The 17741-nt window shown below is 41.7% G+C and overlaps 1 long non-coding RNA gene across 2 annotated transcripts; it reads right to left on the minus strand.

Annotated features, from left to right (window-relative positions):
- Positions 1-182: 182 nt before the first annotated feature.
- LOC115056065 (uncharacterized) lies at positions 183-17159 on the minus strand. Of its 2 annotated transcripts, none has more exons than XR_003841759.1 (3): positions 15847-17159; positions 8300-8393; positions 183-1671 (listed from the first exon to the last, which is right to left on the minus strand). It is a non-coding gene; the product is annotated as an uncharacterized LOC115056065 (long non-coding RNA). The 2 variants fall into 2 exon arrangements; XR_003841760.1 differs by lacking the exon at positions 15847-17159 and adding an exon at positions 11033-11228.
- Between the last annotated feature and the right edge of the window lie 582 nt (positions 17160-17741).

Below are 17741 nucleotides of genomic sequence, written 5' to 3' on the forward strand. Positions count from 1 at the left end.
TCTTAAAGCACAAACAAAACAATAAATGTCAGCAAGTTTGAGTAAAAGAAACAAACGCAACAAAATAAATAAATAAATAATAATAATAATAAATAAAAAAAATAAATATATATATATATATACACAGACATATATATATATATATATATATATATATATATATACACATACATACACACACAACTGAAAGAAACTAGAGTTAAAGGGGAGTTAAAGGGGGGGAAACAAACAGATTAGAACATGTTTGTGTAAAAAAATTTTTAAATATTCAGGTTGTGTTGATTGTTGTTTAGCACCAGCACCAGAGCCAGCATGACATAAAACCACAAGACCTTAAAGTCCCTATAACTAGCAAATGCTGCAACTAAATTATATTCTTAGCCAGCAGCAGGTAAACAAGCACATTCCAGTGTTGATCCAGAAGCTCCAACAATGGCATCTGAAGACATTACAGCCACTTCAGGAAAGACAGTAAGTTGTATAGTTATCTGACGGGAAGGGTATCACCCTAAAACTATACAACCTACTACCTCACCCCAAAGGACAGTCTTTAAAAACAAAGTCCTTTCAGGTCCCCGTTCATGCAGGTAATCCGCTCTGACAACACCTCACTGAATACAAAACGATGGTTATGATTCACAGAAACACAAACACACATGCCACTCTCCTATGGGACACCTCACCGGTGTGACTGCAGTCTGTGTGTTCAGAATGCAATGTGTGACGACAGGGTCATGCGGTTAATGGCTCGAGCTCAAGGGGAATTGAAATGATCCAACAAGATGTGCATGTACAAAACAAACACTGCAGCTGAGATATTTCCATATTCAAATGCAACTTAGAGGGTACTGTGACATCGAATTTGAAGATTTTACAAAAGATTTGTTGAACTCCAAACAATCCGTTCATTTGGTACTGTGATTACTGTGGGTAAAAGAAAAAATACCCAGGCCTCACTTTTAGTCAGTCAGTAGGTGGTGGAAAATGAAGATGTTACCACTTGACAGACTTGGTTCCTAAGCTTGAGAGTTGAGGGCTGAGAAGAAGCCTGAGAAGTAATAATTAGAAAGATATTAATCATATTTACAACATGTTTTAGTAATCTCCCCTTTTTGCTTGCTTATTTGAATGTTTTACTCTGTGAGGTAGTCAAATTAAAACTTATCCCTCCAGTTAAACTGCTTACATGTCACACAAATTGTGCAACCCAAATGCAACAAATGACATTAGCTTGCAAGTATGACCGGCTTTGTTAACAGGTCACCAAAGGGTTTGGGAACTATTTGCATAAACCTAAACCTTTACTCACTTCACAACATGAAATTAAAGTGGTTTTGTTTTTTCTTTTTTCTTTTTTTGAACAACTGTCGGTGCTAGAACAAGCACAGCTCATTTTCTTAGTAGTGTTTTCATTCGCCACAGAGAGGAGAGTGTTAACATCAGTGACCGGTGTTGCGAGTGGGCGAGCTTGGGCTATAGCTCATATCCTGGCCCACATGTGTGGAGCAGAGGGCCACAGCTGCTACTGCCTCTGTTAATGTTTCTCACCTGCTCTGTAACATGCAGCAAAGGGAGAAGGAGGGGAAGTGGTGGTGGTGGTGGTGGGGGGATGACTGGCCTATTGCCTCCTGCCTCCATCACAGTTTCAGCAGTGCGTCAGGTAGCCTCCATCTGAAAATCCCAGAGGGGGAAAATCTGTTACTTCTGCTTCTCAAAGGAAATATAGAAATAGTTCAACACTGTGACTTTTACATTTGACTTCTGTAAGATCAATTGCGAACATCAGAGTGGCTGATGGTCAGTAAAAAAGTGTTTTTGATTCTCAGGTGGAAACATTGTTCATGTGCAATTTGAGTATGTAGCAATGTGTTTCTACAGCAGGCCTTTTATGAAATAATGTATGGCTCACAGTTGTGCACTCTGTGAGAAATGGTAGTCAGTAGCAGCGTGCAGAGCCATTTCTACATGAACAGAACAAACAGTGATGGCTACAGCGTTTCTCACCGCACTATAACCTGTCACCAGAGACCAATATGCTGATGACAACCTTTAGCTGAACCGCCTTTTTGTTTGCCTCACATTTAACAAGAAGGTGATTAATGTGTGAGGATTGACTCTCTAGTTGGCTCTGCGAGAAAGCCACACCGTCCCGCATGTTTAACTGTCACAAGAAGCTGACAAAGTCACATCAGGGTAATCTTGGCACATACCTCTGGAGTAACATTATTCTATGCGCGCAGACACAGAATGGTATGTCTTGGGCTGAAAGGCCCCATTGTTTCTGCTCAGTCGTGAGTCTGAGGCTCTCTGTATTATTCAGCACTGCATTACTTACACCGTAGCACTGGATGAGTATGCACAGACACACTTCCTTACAGGCTAACAGATACACACAAGCAGCACATAGACACTCTGCAGAGAGGGACAAGCAGAAGGGAAAGTACAGTATGCCAACCTACAGTATGGACACCTACCTACGTATCCACGCGAACACGTCATAACAGAAAGAACAAACAGCTGTGCTGGCATTTCATTTATGCATGCGCAGAATTAATTGCAAGCTAATTCTATCGAATTGAATACAAATAAACCAAAACAAGTTTACTGTTTACATATAGTGTAGAGAAATAAGATTAGATGTTTCTAAAGTAACTCTATACAGGAAACTGTTGGCTCTGTGTAGAGTGTATCAGCGTTCATGTCTATTCATGTTGTGCAGCCCTGCAAAAAGCTCAACAGTGTTGGCCAAGACTTCATAAGGTAAGGTCAAGGCAGACTGTCCTCTCAGTCCGCTGACTGGACATACTTCAATCTAATATAGTAGATGGCTCTGGGGTCCTGATCAACAGAGAGGATGTCAAAGAAAGCTATTGCTTTCAAGTGAAGCCAGTTGCTATCACCTAGTGACAGGGAAATATTCACACTCGCACCCACACACACATACTGGAGAGGACCAAAATGCAAGGCAAGCATGCACGCCAAGTCATGCACACACACGTACCCTTGTGCACACTTGTTCAGGACGCTACACCGTTATGCAATTCAATCTAAAAACACCTCCCTTACGACATAGTCCACCTGAGAGCTTGTATTTTTAAAGGTGTGCAAACTCAGCAAGCTCCTTTGCTTGAAAGCGCAGCGTCTGTAACTGATAGCTGGTTTTCGCCTTCCACCTCCATTAGCTTTAGAGTGGTTGGGGTATGAAGTCCTGCTTACTACACTCCAGCATCTCATAATGTCAAACAAACACAGACCCACACAGTGAAGCAGGCACACAGAAATGCATAAACAAATACATACATTCACATGGTTTCAAATACATTCGCATGCAAATGTTGAAAAATTGCTTTCTAAGAGACTAAAGACAAAAGATGAAATTCATTTACCTCATCACATTTTCTCACAATGTTCACAGCAAACACAGGGACCGCCTAAAATGCCGATTTTATTTAGTCTTACTTCACTCTAAGTGTTACAGTGCCTATCAATACTAAAGCTGACTTTTAGTGCAGTGATAAGCAGATGGAGTGGTGTGCTGTAACCTTGTAACCTGATCTTTGGGGTTCTGGTGGTCAGTCAGTGCTGTGGGTAAGTTGAAGGGGGGGGGGGGGGGGGGGGGGAGGCTGGACATTTTTGCAGAATATGCATTTACATATTCTTAATAGAAAGACTTCTACTCATCCGACACACTATGCCAAAGCGTTTCCCTTTAATCGTTTATTTTGTGCATACGGTCAAACACAGGTTAATAGATACAAAATTAAAATTAAACCAGTTAAGTCTCAGTCTGTGCAGCTGAAACAAACAGATACGGCTTCATATCAAATTTCCATTAATTCCAAATAACAGTTATGTGTATGTGGCATGGAGTACAGCAGACATTTGAATTGAAGAAAGGCACCAATTTTCTTTACCAGATTCATGGTGTTTTTTACACATTCTATTACTAGACTTTATTAGTTTTCAGACACAATTTCATTAGGGGAATTTTGGAGCCACTCATTTTAGGTATTTTTTAGGAATTTGTATCAAAAATCTGCAGATCACCCTTGAGCTTTATTTAATCTTCCTTTTGGGAGTGAAGACTTTCTTACAGACTCTCTCAGGTTTACTTATGTTTGTATCCTAGCCTGTGCGGATATCTTTTTTGCTCAACAAGATTTCCAAGTGCTCTTGTTTGAGTTTTGCAATTATAAAAAAATATACAAACGCATAAGGCTTTGGGTTTAGACTTGTGCAGGTTCCCTTTGTAAGGTACAGGTACATACACACACTTGTGCCCATGTATTTCTCTTTTGTCCATCTGCATGTAAAGTGGTGTCTGGCTACAGACAGCAGGAATCCAGATAGACACGGTGAAGCATTTATGGAGGGAAGCATGGCTTCTGTGCCTCCTCACGGCCCCCTCAGGGTAGCACAGCAGGCATGACCCATCTATTTATACCAGGGCCAGGGGGAGCCAGCGGAGAAGGGGGAGGATAGGAGTGGGGGAAGAGGAGAAGCTGCATGGGCAGGTCTTGTTACACATGCCAGGGGGATGGCTGGGGCAAGCCACAGGGGGATTCTGCTCAAAGTCAGACGGGCTGACCTCCCCGTCACCTCTGCGTGAGGCAGATATTGAGCTTGTGTGAGTGTGTCTTAGGAGAGTGAGAGAATCTGTATTTTATGGGTGAGCACAAAGGTGTTTGAATGTATGTGCCTATGGGCACATGTGGGACTACGTGTTTGGATTAATGCCTGTCTAATGAATGTGTGTGTGAGTGTGTGTGTGTGCGTTTGTACAGTGTGTATAATGTGTGTGATCAACATGTGTATATACATTTGATGGAGTATTCATGTATCTACGCCATTGTGCGTAATATGTGTGTCTGCCTGTCAGGCAGTGAGATGGACCGGACCATATGACCTCCCCCCACATCCCACTCCACCGCACCCCATACCCCAACAGAGCCATAAACATGCCAGGTGAAGAGGGCTGGATAAGGCAAAGTTAGCTGATCCCAGTACGGCCCCCTGGCCCCATCCTTAGAGGTAAAAAACGACCCCAATCATTGTAATGACAGGGCATGCAGCAGGGGTCACCCAGGCCACTCAGCCCAACCTTACCAGCTGCTTCTCATCTCTCACACACAGTATACAGTCACATGTACATAGAGAAACATACGCACCCTCGTACGCACGTGTATGCACACAGACATGGTGAGGCTGCAGGGTACACAGCTGGCCACAAGTCAACATGGACATGACTTCTTCATGAAAGGCTCACAGGTGTCGATTACTATTGCTATAAATATCAGGATACCTAAACTAACTAGCTTACATTTCCATAACATTCATTAGTGCACACAGTACTCAAACCTAAAGCTTGTAGGCTGATACTACATTATACTAAATACTCTTCGCAAAACATACAATAACCGAAGGCAAGAAAACCCTTCACATAACAATACTATGATCATCTCTAGCTTTTGCATGTAAAAATTCAGTCTCAGTCTTTGTTCTGCCAGGCTAATGGGAGCTGGTGAAACATGTGTTGCCATGTGGCTGCTGGTGACCTGTAGGGCCCCTTTCTATTAGGGGAAGTGTATAGTCCTAACACGTCTGTGTGCCCAGTTCGGCTCTGGCCTGCCTGCAGGGCCCCTTTCAGCTTGGGCAGTGCCCCATCGAGCTGCATCTGTCGCCAGCTATATTTAGAGGTTGGGACAAATACCTTTCTCCCTGGATATGAACTTCAGCTGACAGACAGAGGGCCAGAGTAGGCAGACGGGGATCTGTGCTGTTTGTAACGTAGAAGAGCTTGTTAGCCCCAGGCTACAGCTGGCTGCAGTCAGACTCACTACAGTGGTTAACTGTTGCAGCTGAAAGCTAAGGCTGGAAATATGGCACAGCTAACCACAGTTAGCATTGAAAAGCTTGGCTTGGCAGTAGCTATTAGCAGTGCCTATAGTTCCAGGACAGCTGCCAGCGTGAAGTGGAATATACAGTAATGAATGGTGATAAAGAAATTTAATACTTCTCCTTCTGCGAGTGACAGAAGAATAATGAATGCATTTCTGCGGATTTGAATCACCTTCCAAATAGTCCTACATTTCTGCCTATAAGAATTTGTGTGTGTGGTAATGCCAGCAAGGCAGCCAGTGTGTGATATATGACCATGATGCACGGCCATCTGCTCTATATAACCATAAACAAACCCAGGCAGGCCAGTTTCACAGTATCATTTCCAAGAGGTCCATTCCATATAAATGTATTCATGCTTCAGTCTCTGGGTAGATGTTGGAGAGATATGTCCTAGAAACAGGCAATGGTCATGGAAGAGGATTCATAATTCATTCCACAAACACAATATGGAGGCCACTTTGCCCCATATGCAAACACATGGTCAGATTAAGAAGTGGAGAGCCACAGAGGACAGAGTACATTCTGAACTTTAGGCAAAGCCATTGATTGACTGTGTCTCAATGAGAGCTTGTATGTGACAGGCCTAAATAGGCAAAGTTTTACTGCTGGAGGGACGTCTGCTATATTTTGCACCTAGAGCCTAAATCAGTTACACACCAGCAAAGATACACACTAATGCACTAAGGAAGTTTGTACAACATCACTTCAGGCAAAAAAAAAAAAAATGTTATAGTACCCTGATATAAAATTGCGATCTTTCTTTGAACAAGCTGTCTCTAAGTTAGCTCCTTTTGCATCACAGTCAACTTATTCTATTTTTTTTATGGTGCTGTTGTCGTCAACATCAAATTTAAGCACAGTGGGATGCTGAACAGTTTATCAGCTACATTTCAAAAATCATTGCAAATTCTGGCGCCGCCACAAGCATGTCAAAAGACAGTAAGCAAATAGAATTCGATCAAAAGTGAAAAAAATGAACAGCTCTCTATAGAAAATGAAAAGCTCTCAACATTTAGAGGCCTACTCCATTCATTGCAGACATGCGTTGAAAAGGAAGAAAAGGGTTTCAGCAGATGAATATTCGCTAAACTGAAATAGTTCAACTCTAACCTCACATCTCGTATAAATAAGTGCTTATTGACCTGAAGGACAAATGACAGAAGTCATAACTAACAAAAACCTTGCTCCTCCTCGCTCAATTTTGTCAGGTAAGTTAAGCTATGTGTCTGTTGAAGGAAAGGCAGCAGCAGATGCCCGCTGAAAGCTTGATATAGTATCAGTGGTCATAGGGTCAGATGAGAGAGGAGGATTTTAATAACATCCACACATGTAATCATACGCCTGACGCATACAGCGCTCCAGAGTCACAGGCAACTAGCTACTGCTGCTGGAGTTTACAGGGTGGGGCCTGGGGTTACTGAGTACATGTGATACAGGTACAACAGGGTTTGAAGCTGAAGCTAACCGTACGTTGTGGTTAGGGTGGAGACAGGTACAGAGCAGAGGTTAAAGCTTTACCCATGCACCCTGACTCTAGAGTACTGTAAACAGGCGGCTTGTGTTACTGCAGGGCAATTCTTTTCACAAGTCTGGGTGATGAGGAGGGAAGCGGGAGGACTGATGGGAGGGTCGAGGGTGGAAGAGGGTCATGCAGCTGTGGGCTCTGCCAGTACATTTGCTCAACTAGAAAAGAATGGTTTATGTCGTCTTCCCCAGGTCAGTTCTTTGAGAAAAAGCACTGGGTCCAGAGTAGAGGCCCGTTGTTTGTACCCAGTCATTCGCCAACAATTAAAAAGCTCTTCATAAAGAAAAGACATGTTAAATATTTTACCATTGTACAACAGAGCACCTCTTTTCTCCAACTCTTACAACCCCTTTCTGTTTATTTTTATTTTCTCCTTAACCCAACATCCAGTTGCACCAACCTTTTCTCCTGTACTTCACTCTGCCCTTCTCATACTGCTACCTGACTACTTTGGCAGTGATTCACAAAATGGCAGCAGGGAGCTGAGAGCTGGAAGGCAGAGAGTGGAAGCCATTTTCTAACAGATCCAGGCCCTGGCACAGAGAGAGTCAAGACTTCCTATGCTTAGTAGACAATTAAGATTGCTCCCTGCATGCTTCCTGCACATGCGCATCAAAGATTTATTTATTTTTTGGTCTTTTTTAAATTTTATCTGCTACACTTCAGCCGTAACGATTTAATCTAATGCAGACTGGCATGATAATGAAAATAGATGTAGATAGAGCACTAACATGCAATCTATAAAACAGGAAACTTATGCAGCATCTCATTACAGGCTTCATCTCATTAAATGAAATGCAAGACAAAACAATAGTATTACAATACACCATTAAATAACAACATATTCAATTTACAATACATTAAGGTACTTACAATGTTGCTGCAATCGCCAGTCTGTCTGTCCGTGATTTCACTTGTTGGCCAAATTGACTGCGCCTGCAGCTGAAGTCAAAACCCATCTTACTGCCTACAAAAAGGAGAGAGGCATCGAGAGAGAAAAAGCATGAGTGAGAGTTGTAGAGACCGAGGCAGAGACAATTTACAGTGATAGGAGGAGAAAACAACAGAGGCAGAAACAGTGAGAGGGATCAGTTGGAGAGCCAGCAGCAGTGGAGGGCTGTAGGGTCTCCTCTCTGTAGCCTGTTTACTAATAAGCTCACCCCGCGGTCTTGCCAGGCCAAGAAAACTCATTAGTGGAACATGTAACACACCGCACCCTCTCGGCTGGCCTGTACACTGGCCAACTCTTGCTGCCGCATGCTCACCCAACACCAACACACAAGCTCCACCGTGGTCTTGGCCTTGCCTAGTAGCACCCACTCGCCGCATACGTGCACACATTTTGGCATGCTATGTTACTGAAAGCCTACAGTGTCATGTGCGTGGGTGAAGTGGTGCATATGCGTGTACTTATGCGTGTGAGCATAATAAGTGATCTTCTGCGCATGCAGCACAGTATGTTCACATTTGCACATGTGGGCATGCACAGTCCAATGTACGAGGCAGCTTTGACATCTGCCCGTGTTGTCCAGTGCTTATGTTGGTGTGTGATGCTTGTACTGTTGTGTGGCGGTGAAATGTAACAAAGGGCAACAGAGGCAATTAGTCATGATTAGCCAAATCTTCGACTGCAGGAAAAATTAAGACGGCAACGTGAGCGTCGTCCTCTAGCAGACCAAGGAGGGCACTGCAAATTATTAATTAAATTAAAGGCGTCCACTTGGCATGGTGACTGTAGCTGTTGAAGGGTGATAATTCAGCGCAAGGACGCTAATTGCAGTGCGGGACACAGCCTTGCTGGGGAAGGGTCTTTTATATATTGTATCTAATGTTTGTAATTACAGTGCAGTGCCTTGGACTGCTGCCAGCACATGTTTATGGGCTCATGAGTAACCCAACTCCTACAGCCCCGTGGAGGGAGATTCATGTCCGAGCTGTGCACTCGCTGCACTCTGTGCATTGCACACTGCACAAGTACTGTTTGTGTGTATATGCAAGTTGGTGACTCATAATGCCTGGAGCCTGGGCGAGTGCAAAAGGGATAGTCTTAAGAAGAATGCACCAAATGAAAATCTGTAAGTATTGTGAGTGAGCAGTATATATACATATATGAAAACTAATTTCTATTCCAAAGTATTTAATTTTGATAATTAAAACAAAAGTTAAAGTAAAAGTAAAACAGTCTGCCAGTGTCAGTGCCTCTTGAAAATGATATTTTAAAGATAGTATGAAGAATGTTAATTCTCATGTGCCAAAATTAATAACAGAAAGTGAGCTAATGTACCTATTTTCATCAGTACATGATTTGAGGCTGATGAATGGTAAGAAAGTGATGAAGTGGAGGTGAGGTGAGGGAAGGGAATTACAGTATTTTGATAGTCAGAGTTGCAGGCGAGGCCTTTCAACACTTCCAACTTTACCTCCAAGTGGAACAATTTTGCTGAATCTGCAGTTTTTCTCCAACTAAATTGCCTTGGCGACAGTGGAGGCCAAAAGCAGAGGAAATATATGAGCGTTGGAAAATAAAAGTCGAATGGGCGCAACTCAGTGTTATCTGGAATATCACTTTGCCTGGCAGGTACATAAAACAAGTATCTGTCCTAACGATGTGTGCTGAGAGACACTCACACGAGATCCTGCAGAGCAAAGACTAGAGGCTGACCCTCCCTGAACATTGGCTGGTCAGAGGTAAAGAAAACATGCAGTTGTATTTTAATGACTAGAAATGTTAACCTGCTTAATTTAAAGAAATCTGTCAGTCAAACGTTTAAGTGTTTCGCTGAAGAAAGCTGCTTAGTGCATGGTTAAATAAACTTAAGGAAAAAGAAAACACATTGACCCCAGCCAAAAGCCCCATGATGTAAAACAACCAAGTGAACATCTACAGCAGCGGTCCCCAACCTTTTTTGCACCACGGACTGGTTTAGTGTCAGACAATATTTCCACAGACCGGCCTTTAAGGTGTGGCAGATAAATGCAACAAAATAAAATGATACGATTGGCATAAAAACTGTGCTATTCTCTAAATATCATAATAAACGAGAATCCACTGTGCACTCGTATGGAACTTTATTAGCAGTGTCCTCGTAACATCGCGCCAACAACATAACATAAGTAACATCCTCTCTGCCTCCTAATCCCGAACCTAAACGCAGCTTTCTTTTTCATGGAAGTCGCAGGCTCTTCTTCTGTCTCCTCACTGGGCCTTTTCCCCTTCACAAAGAAACTGTCCTTTTTTATCATTTCGCTAGCTTGTGGGTTTAATTTTAGCTGTAATGTATCATGTGACTGAGACAAGCGTCTTGACATACGTCAAGAGTGAATCATAGACGGATGTAACTGAGAAAATCCGGTCATTTTTCAAAATAAAACATACTTCAGACTCAGATAATCAGATAATAATACATAAATAATATACGTTATTTATTCTTTCTGTGCGGCCGGGTTCAAAAGACCCATGGACCGGTACCAGTCCGTGGCCCAGGTGTTGGGGACCACTGATCTACAGGAAAAGAGGGGGAGGCATGGGGGAGGAAAATCTACATCATCTGTCACCCCCAAAAACTCTTATCCCATCCAATATTATGTAATTATGACTGCACTCACTGCCTCTGTGGAGGTGCTGTGGTTTTGTGTTTAAACTGCATGTGACACTCCCAGCTGACATTCTGATTAACACAGGGAGAATAAAATGGCCCCCAATCCTCAGTAGTCAATGGGGTAATGCATTAATGGATTCCCTGTATGGAGATCGAAGTGAGAAAGCAGTTACAGATCTACACGTGTCACATGCACATAAGTTCAACAGTATGTGTGCGTGTAATTATTTTTCTTCCTGGGGTCTGAAAGTTTTGTTTTGGGGGGAATTCATGTGGGAATTTTCATCAGCAAAACTAATGCCACTAAAATATACATGGGTGTCAATATTTGTGTGTGCATTTGAGGGTTGCAGTCTCTTTGTTCAACCTCTCTCCCCTCTTCCCAGGCCTTCCTACTGTACTGTATAGCTGGTTGAGTATGAGTGCACCACAGCCTGTAGTGGCCACTGTAGATCCACTCATCTGCTGTCCCACACTCACAGTGCAGGAGGGCAACAGAGAGCCCACCACCACAGCCTTTACCACTGGGACTTGTCCGGAAAGACGGTTGAATACCTGGAGGAGATTTCGACATCTTTTTCTGCTGACTGACTGCTAAATAAAACTCCAAGTCAGATGTTACAATGACTGACATGGGCACTGGAAAATGCAATCGATTGCCTTACAAATTTTTTTAGAATGCGCTGTGAGACACAAGTGCACAAGTGAGGCTTCAATCTGGCTCCATTTCTACCAGCAGGGACCTGCTTGAACTAAACTGCTGCACAGTGTTAGGGCCTTTCCACCAGCCCTTATTTTCTGTCAGTGAGAAAAGTGGACCGAAATCTAAGGTGGAACTGCTGAGTCAACATATTTACACCCTACATAAATATAATTTCAACCTGCATATTATCTTGTCAGGTTTTATTTGACATTTCTTGCATTTTACAAGTAAATGGATAAAGTATCCTTGAACAAGAAACATCAGGAAATAGGAGATGTGGCCGACCAGTAAATTACAAATTAAATGTATATATTTTTGTGCTCATTATTTATGTAACATTTATATTTCCCAATGAGCAAGAAAGCTTATTATTTCTATATGACCAAAAAATAAATAAATCTTTCATTAATATGTTTCCAAAAATCTTCCAGAAATTAAATTAAATTTTAAATTTACCAACGGATACATGTTGCATCACTGTCCATTGCTTACTTATTTCAGAGTATATAATGAAAGTGAATTAGTGACGATGTCAAGGAAATGCATTTTTAGCGCATGCATGCCAGGCAGTGCATCAATCAAATTCCTCATCCTGACAGTCCCCCAGAGAGCTTAGACATACACTATAACTCCCATTATGCCGGTTTCCTTGGATTTATTGTACTTAAAACACCAAATTGAAACCATTTTAGCAAGAGAAATAAAAGTGGCTTCATTATGATGGCAGAAAAATATATTTACAGTGAGTGCTCACTTGGCCCCCATTCACCACTCCAATCTGGATTTCATATTAGCCAGGACGAGACTGGATGGAATTCACAACATCACAGCAAGCTCATAAATGAAACAAAATCACATAATCTTAAATACCAATTTATCCTTTTAACAAATGAAGCAGTGTATTGGTGGCTTGCTGCTGTGTTATTCTGGTGAATTACTCATTTTCTACTACTAGTGTGTTGCACTTGTAAGAATACACTGAGCACTGGCACATGACCTAAACCACACACTGAACACTTGAAAAGTATCTGGCAAAAAGACTCAGATCAAGAGACATACAGTAATCTATACAGTGCTGCTGCACACACCCCCACTGAAGTCTACGACAGGAAACGTCTCATTCAAAAAGTTACCCAGGGATCAAACACCTCTTTCATCTCCACTTATAGCACATGACCAAATAATAACATTGCACAGATGGTATCGTTCCCATCTGTTAATTTCATTTGTCAATGTTGTGTGAAATAAGTTTTTTAATATCAAATATTCTAAACTCAGACATGTGGCATTGCAACAGGCTGACAGCCTGTGAGAGGAAGTTTCTGCTTTCTTCAGCATGGAAGACTTTCTATGTGTATAATCTTACTGAGAGCAACAAACAATGCAATTCTGCAGCAATTGGGATCAAAAGGAATGAAATAAGTCATGTAGCTATTGCCCTGTTTCTGCACTTGTCTGAAGACATAATTGGATGCGTTTTAGGAAAATAAAATTGCTAAGAATTGTAGTTTGAAATAAGGAAATAATAAATACATAAAAATGTTCAATCATGAGACAGAGTGGTGATTTTTCTGTCAAAGATAAAAAAATAACTTAAATAGAACAGGGAATATTACAACGAAGTGAATATTATAAAAATATTCTAAAATAAATCAAAAATAAATTCTAAAAATTATAGCAAGCAAGAGAACATGAGAATGCACGTGCATGTCTTACCACACAACCCCCCCCCGTCCTCCCACACACACACACACACACACACACACAGAAAATTGTGCTGAGGCTGTGTATTCGTTAACAATTACTATGTGCTGTAGACCAAAAACAATGCTGTAAAAACATATATTTTTTTTTTGTCACATACAGTTTTGTTGGTGTATTTTCCCGTTCTTCACTTGAGGAAAAAAAGTTTTCCCTCTTTCGAACTTGAAATGAGAACTTTTAAAATTCTTAAATATTTTATTATTTATTGAAAAAAATTTGAGCTTTAACTTTTTCTTTTCTTCTCTTCTAAACAACACGTTAATGTGACATATTTGTCTAAATGAAATAAGCAAAGCATATTAAGGGTAACAAATCCGAATTAAATTTTTTTTCCCTAAAAGCCTGAATTATATAAAATAATAATTACTGAATTGCTGTGAACACTGTAGAACTATAAATCTTCAAAGTATTGCATTTTTCAGATGGATGCCTATCAAGTTTTGAGGGGCTGCAAGTTGGAAATTCCCCCATCTTTTTAAAAACACCCCTTATTTAATAGTAATTGTTCTGTTTTAAAGAGAAACATGACATTTCCTTAAGAAAAAAAAAAAAAAAGTCCTAAAATTCATATCCACGTTCATGGCCACAGTCAAGTTCAAGTTTGGGAACTTGGTGTTCTAGCTGTGGCCTGTATTTTCCTGCAACTCTGTTTTCACAGTACATTTATCAAACACTAATAGCTTTATAGATAAAATTTTAAAACACATATTTAAAAAAGAAAAAAAAAAAAAGCCTGAATCATGAAAAGGGAACCATTTCATCAAACCCAGGAACACACACAGAGCAAAAAACGAGCATATAAACATATTTTCCCTGCAATAAAAAAAAGCATCAAGACCTGATACCATGCCTAAAGAAAATCATTATAATATCTATATGATGCATGTACAATTGACTGTCTATTTAAATTTGCATTTGTGTGTATTTCATGCTTGGCTTTGCTGAATTTGCTGTGTAGCAGCAGTGAAACTGAAATTTGCCCCAGTGCACAGAATGCCTCATTGTGAGTTGGTCAGGTATACTTTTGCACAGAGAAAATAATGCAAACCCTCACCACCCTGCCATCTGCCTCTCAACATGCAACCTTTCCCTGGACTACTGCCACCCACTGCCAGTAAGGCCTTAGGGGTGGAGTGGTGTGATATTCTGCCAGCCAAAACCATGTGTCCACTGCTAGTTAAGCAAAGCTCATATTCATATGGATGACCATAACCACCTGCGGTACGGGGAGGCTGAAGCTGGCTCTTGAAACACCAGAAAGCCAAAATCTGGTTGGTTTTGCCCTTCAAAAAAAAAAAACAAAAAAAAACTAACAAACAAGAGTCTAACAAAGACTGGCAGCCTGAAGTATGAGCAACCCTCAGAAGACCAGAAGACAAAGATGGACGACTTCCATTAATCAACTGCTAATTTAGCAGGTTTAAAAAGTGGATTGTTGAAAACAGTTATTACTATGGGATAAAAATGTTATGAATACACCTGGGCTGGTTCTCCATTTAAACGGCTCATGCCTCAATTTTCCATTGAATTGAAGTACCTAACAAAGAGCCGTACAGGCCAAAATAAATAGTTTTATCTTAAGTAAGTTACCTACATCATCTGTATGAAAATAACTACATAAACATTTCAGAGTTTCTGCAGACACCAGTTGCCTGAAAATATTACTGTGGAAAGCAAATAATGAATCTTGTGACATTTTATGTTCAAAGATATAAGATACACAAAAATAAAACTCACGAAATGAGATGATTTGATTGGCTTTAAAAGTCGGCGTGTACAGGCAAATACCTTGAAAAAGATAATGTGACTAACGGTTTTATAATTATATATCTGTTGTATCTTCTTAAACTTTTCAGAACATTAAAGCGACCAGCATGATCAGTACACCATGTACTCTTCATACAGTACATACTAAGCACGGACCTCATCACTCCTGTACACTCAAATACCTCCACAACCGTGGCCTTCCACTCATCCACTGATTACCAAGAAGTAGGATTATCCTGGCAGCAATCTCAGTGTTATTAAACGCTTTTATTTTTGCTTTGCTAAAATATAATTAGTTTTTGTGGGGAGCTGGAGAAAAAGTTATAGTGTTCTTGATTTTAAAGGAGTGGATCTGTCACACTCTGCCTACTATATGTTTGTAAACTGCAAGATCATGTGGGCTTTTATATTCATATTTATAAATGTACAACAGGGATAAAACGGAACTTCGCGTAAGACCATGAAGTGCATCAACTCCTGCTTTGTACAAGCTGCTTGTTAAACTTCGAAGCCTAAAACATAAACACCTGGATAAACTTACATCAAAACCATGGAAGCGCACACATATTAAAACAGATATTACTCACAGATATTTCAGAGCAAAGATGGCAAACGTCTGGTCGGGAAACGGAATTCGGCAGCGCCTCCCGTTTCGATCCACATCTCTGTCAAAAAGAGGAGAAAGCCATAAGTCCCGTTCCTAAAAGACCTAATGACTTCCCTAGGACTGTCCCCTCCAGAGCCGTGCCCCAGCCCCAGCCTTCGGCCTCAGTCTCAGTCTCAGACGTCGATCCAGGCTCACTACTTCTTCCAGCCACAGTCTGAGCCACAAGCTCAGGGGAGCATGGCTCGCCTGCCACCGGCTGGGTCCAGGCCTGGCGAGGCCTGAAACAATGGGAGGCCATGAGGCTGTCTGCAAGGTTCCAGCTAAGCCCGTCTACTAGTTAACAAGGCTTTGAATGAAGAATGTTAGCAAACAGACTAACAGCATGTCTGATGCATGCAAATAGCACAACCAGTCCAGTCATAGCCTTGGCTGGGCACATGAATAATTCAGCAGTCTATATGCTGCTCTCCCATATTACTCCCTCCCTCCTACCAAATGAAATGCCTTCACTAGAATAAGTGTGGCAAAGTATTCAGCCCCCCAATTTAAAAACACCCTTGGTCAATACATCAATTTCAATACTTCATATAGACATGCAATTATTGCACATAAGTGCTCATGTGCAAACACAACATGCTGGGCTACTTCTGACATTTCACCAAAAGAATTTGAAATTTCACAAACACTGCATTTTTTCTCTCTCTCTCATTGCCTTTTAATGTCTTTTGTTTGCAGTTGGCACCTGTCCCAAAAAGAGCTGCAGCTCAGCACACCACTCATTCCCCTGTTAGAAGAGTGAGTCGGTGTGAAAGAGAGAGAACAAGGGTGAGTGGGAGACTCAGAGGCAGGGACAGAGAGAGAGGACATGGGAAGGAAATAGAAGGAGAAAGAGTGGTAAGAAGAAGGAGGTGCGGCTCTTCACGCCAGTTGCTGGCTCGAAGGAAGGACATTTCTTTCAAAACACCGATGTGCACCCTTTCAAATACTGGCCGCACTGTCTGCTTGTCATCCGCAGTGGTCATCCAGACCATGAGCCCACTACAAGCAGGTTACCCGTCAGAAATGGCGCCCCGGCACTCCAGGTGGAACAAGGCCCATCACGTGGCGTAACACCACCTTCACGAAATCCCATCCAAAAAGAGAGAAATCAAATAATACCACTAGGAACCCATCAGCAGCGGGAAAAAAACCACCAAAAAACACGAAGATGGAGGTGGATTTTTAGAAAATAAAAGATGAAGAAAAGAAGAAAAAGCACCAAAATCCAAAGTGATGCAAAAGTCATTGCGCCAAAAGTGAGAAAAGGCCCCTAAAAAGCAACTTGTTGCCAGGTTTTGCAGAGCTGCTGTGCTGCTAGTTGGAGGCAGAGGGTTAAAATCCAGCTACTAGTGAGTGAAAAAAAAAAAAAAAAAGCTCCGTCTATGGAAGGGCGGGCTGTGGGTAGGCCCTGACTGTAGAAATAGCAGCAGACTTTTTCTTTTTTTTTTCCCTCTTTCTTTTTCTTTTTTTCCCCCCACGCAGAGCTTAAGTCTCCCCCTTGCGTGTGGCTGGAGCAGAAAGAGGGGAGCAACCGAAACAGAGAGAGAAAAAGAAGAGAGGGAGAAAAAGGGGAAGAGGAGAGGAGACAGCAAGCTCACAGTGAAGGGGAGAAAAGCTCCGCTGATGATGAAATAGGAGGTGCGGTGGAGCGCGCGAACCAGTCACTTTTTCATCACATGGCCAGTACGGCAAGGAACTGTATTTGCACTGGAGACGGGAGAGAAGGAGGGAGGGAGCATAAGATGGGTGGGAGACTGAGGCACACACACACACATAGAGAGAGAGAGAGAGAGAGAGAGAGAGACAGCGAATGGGAGGGTGGAAAGCACTGAACGT

The sequence above is a fragment of the Echeneis naucrates genome, chromosome 16, assembly GCF_900963305.1.
Source record: "Echeneis naucrates chromosome 16, fEcheNa1.1, whole genome shotgun sequence".
Classification (NCBI taxonomy): Eukaryota; Metazoa; Chordata; class Actinopteri; order Carangiformes; family Echeneidae; genus Echeneis; species Echeneis naucrates.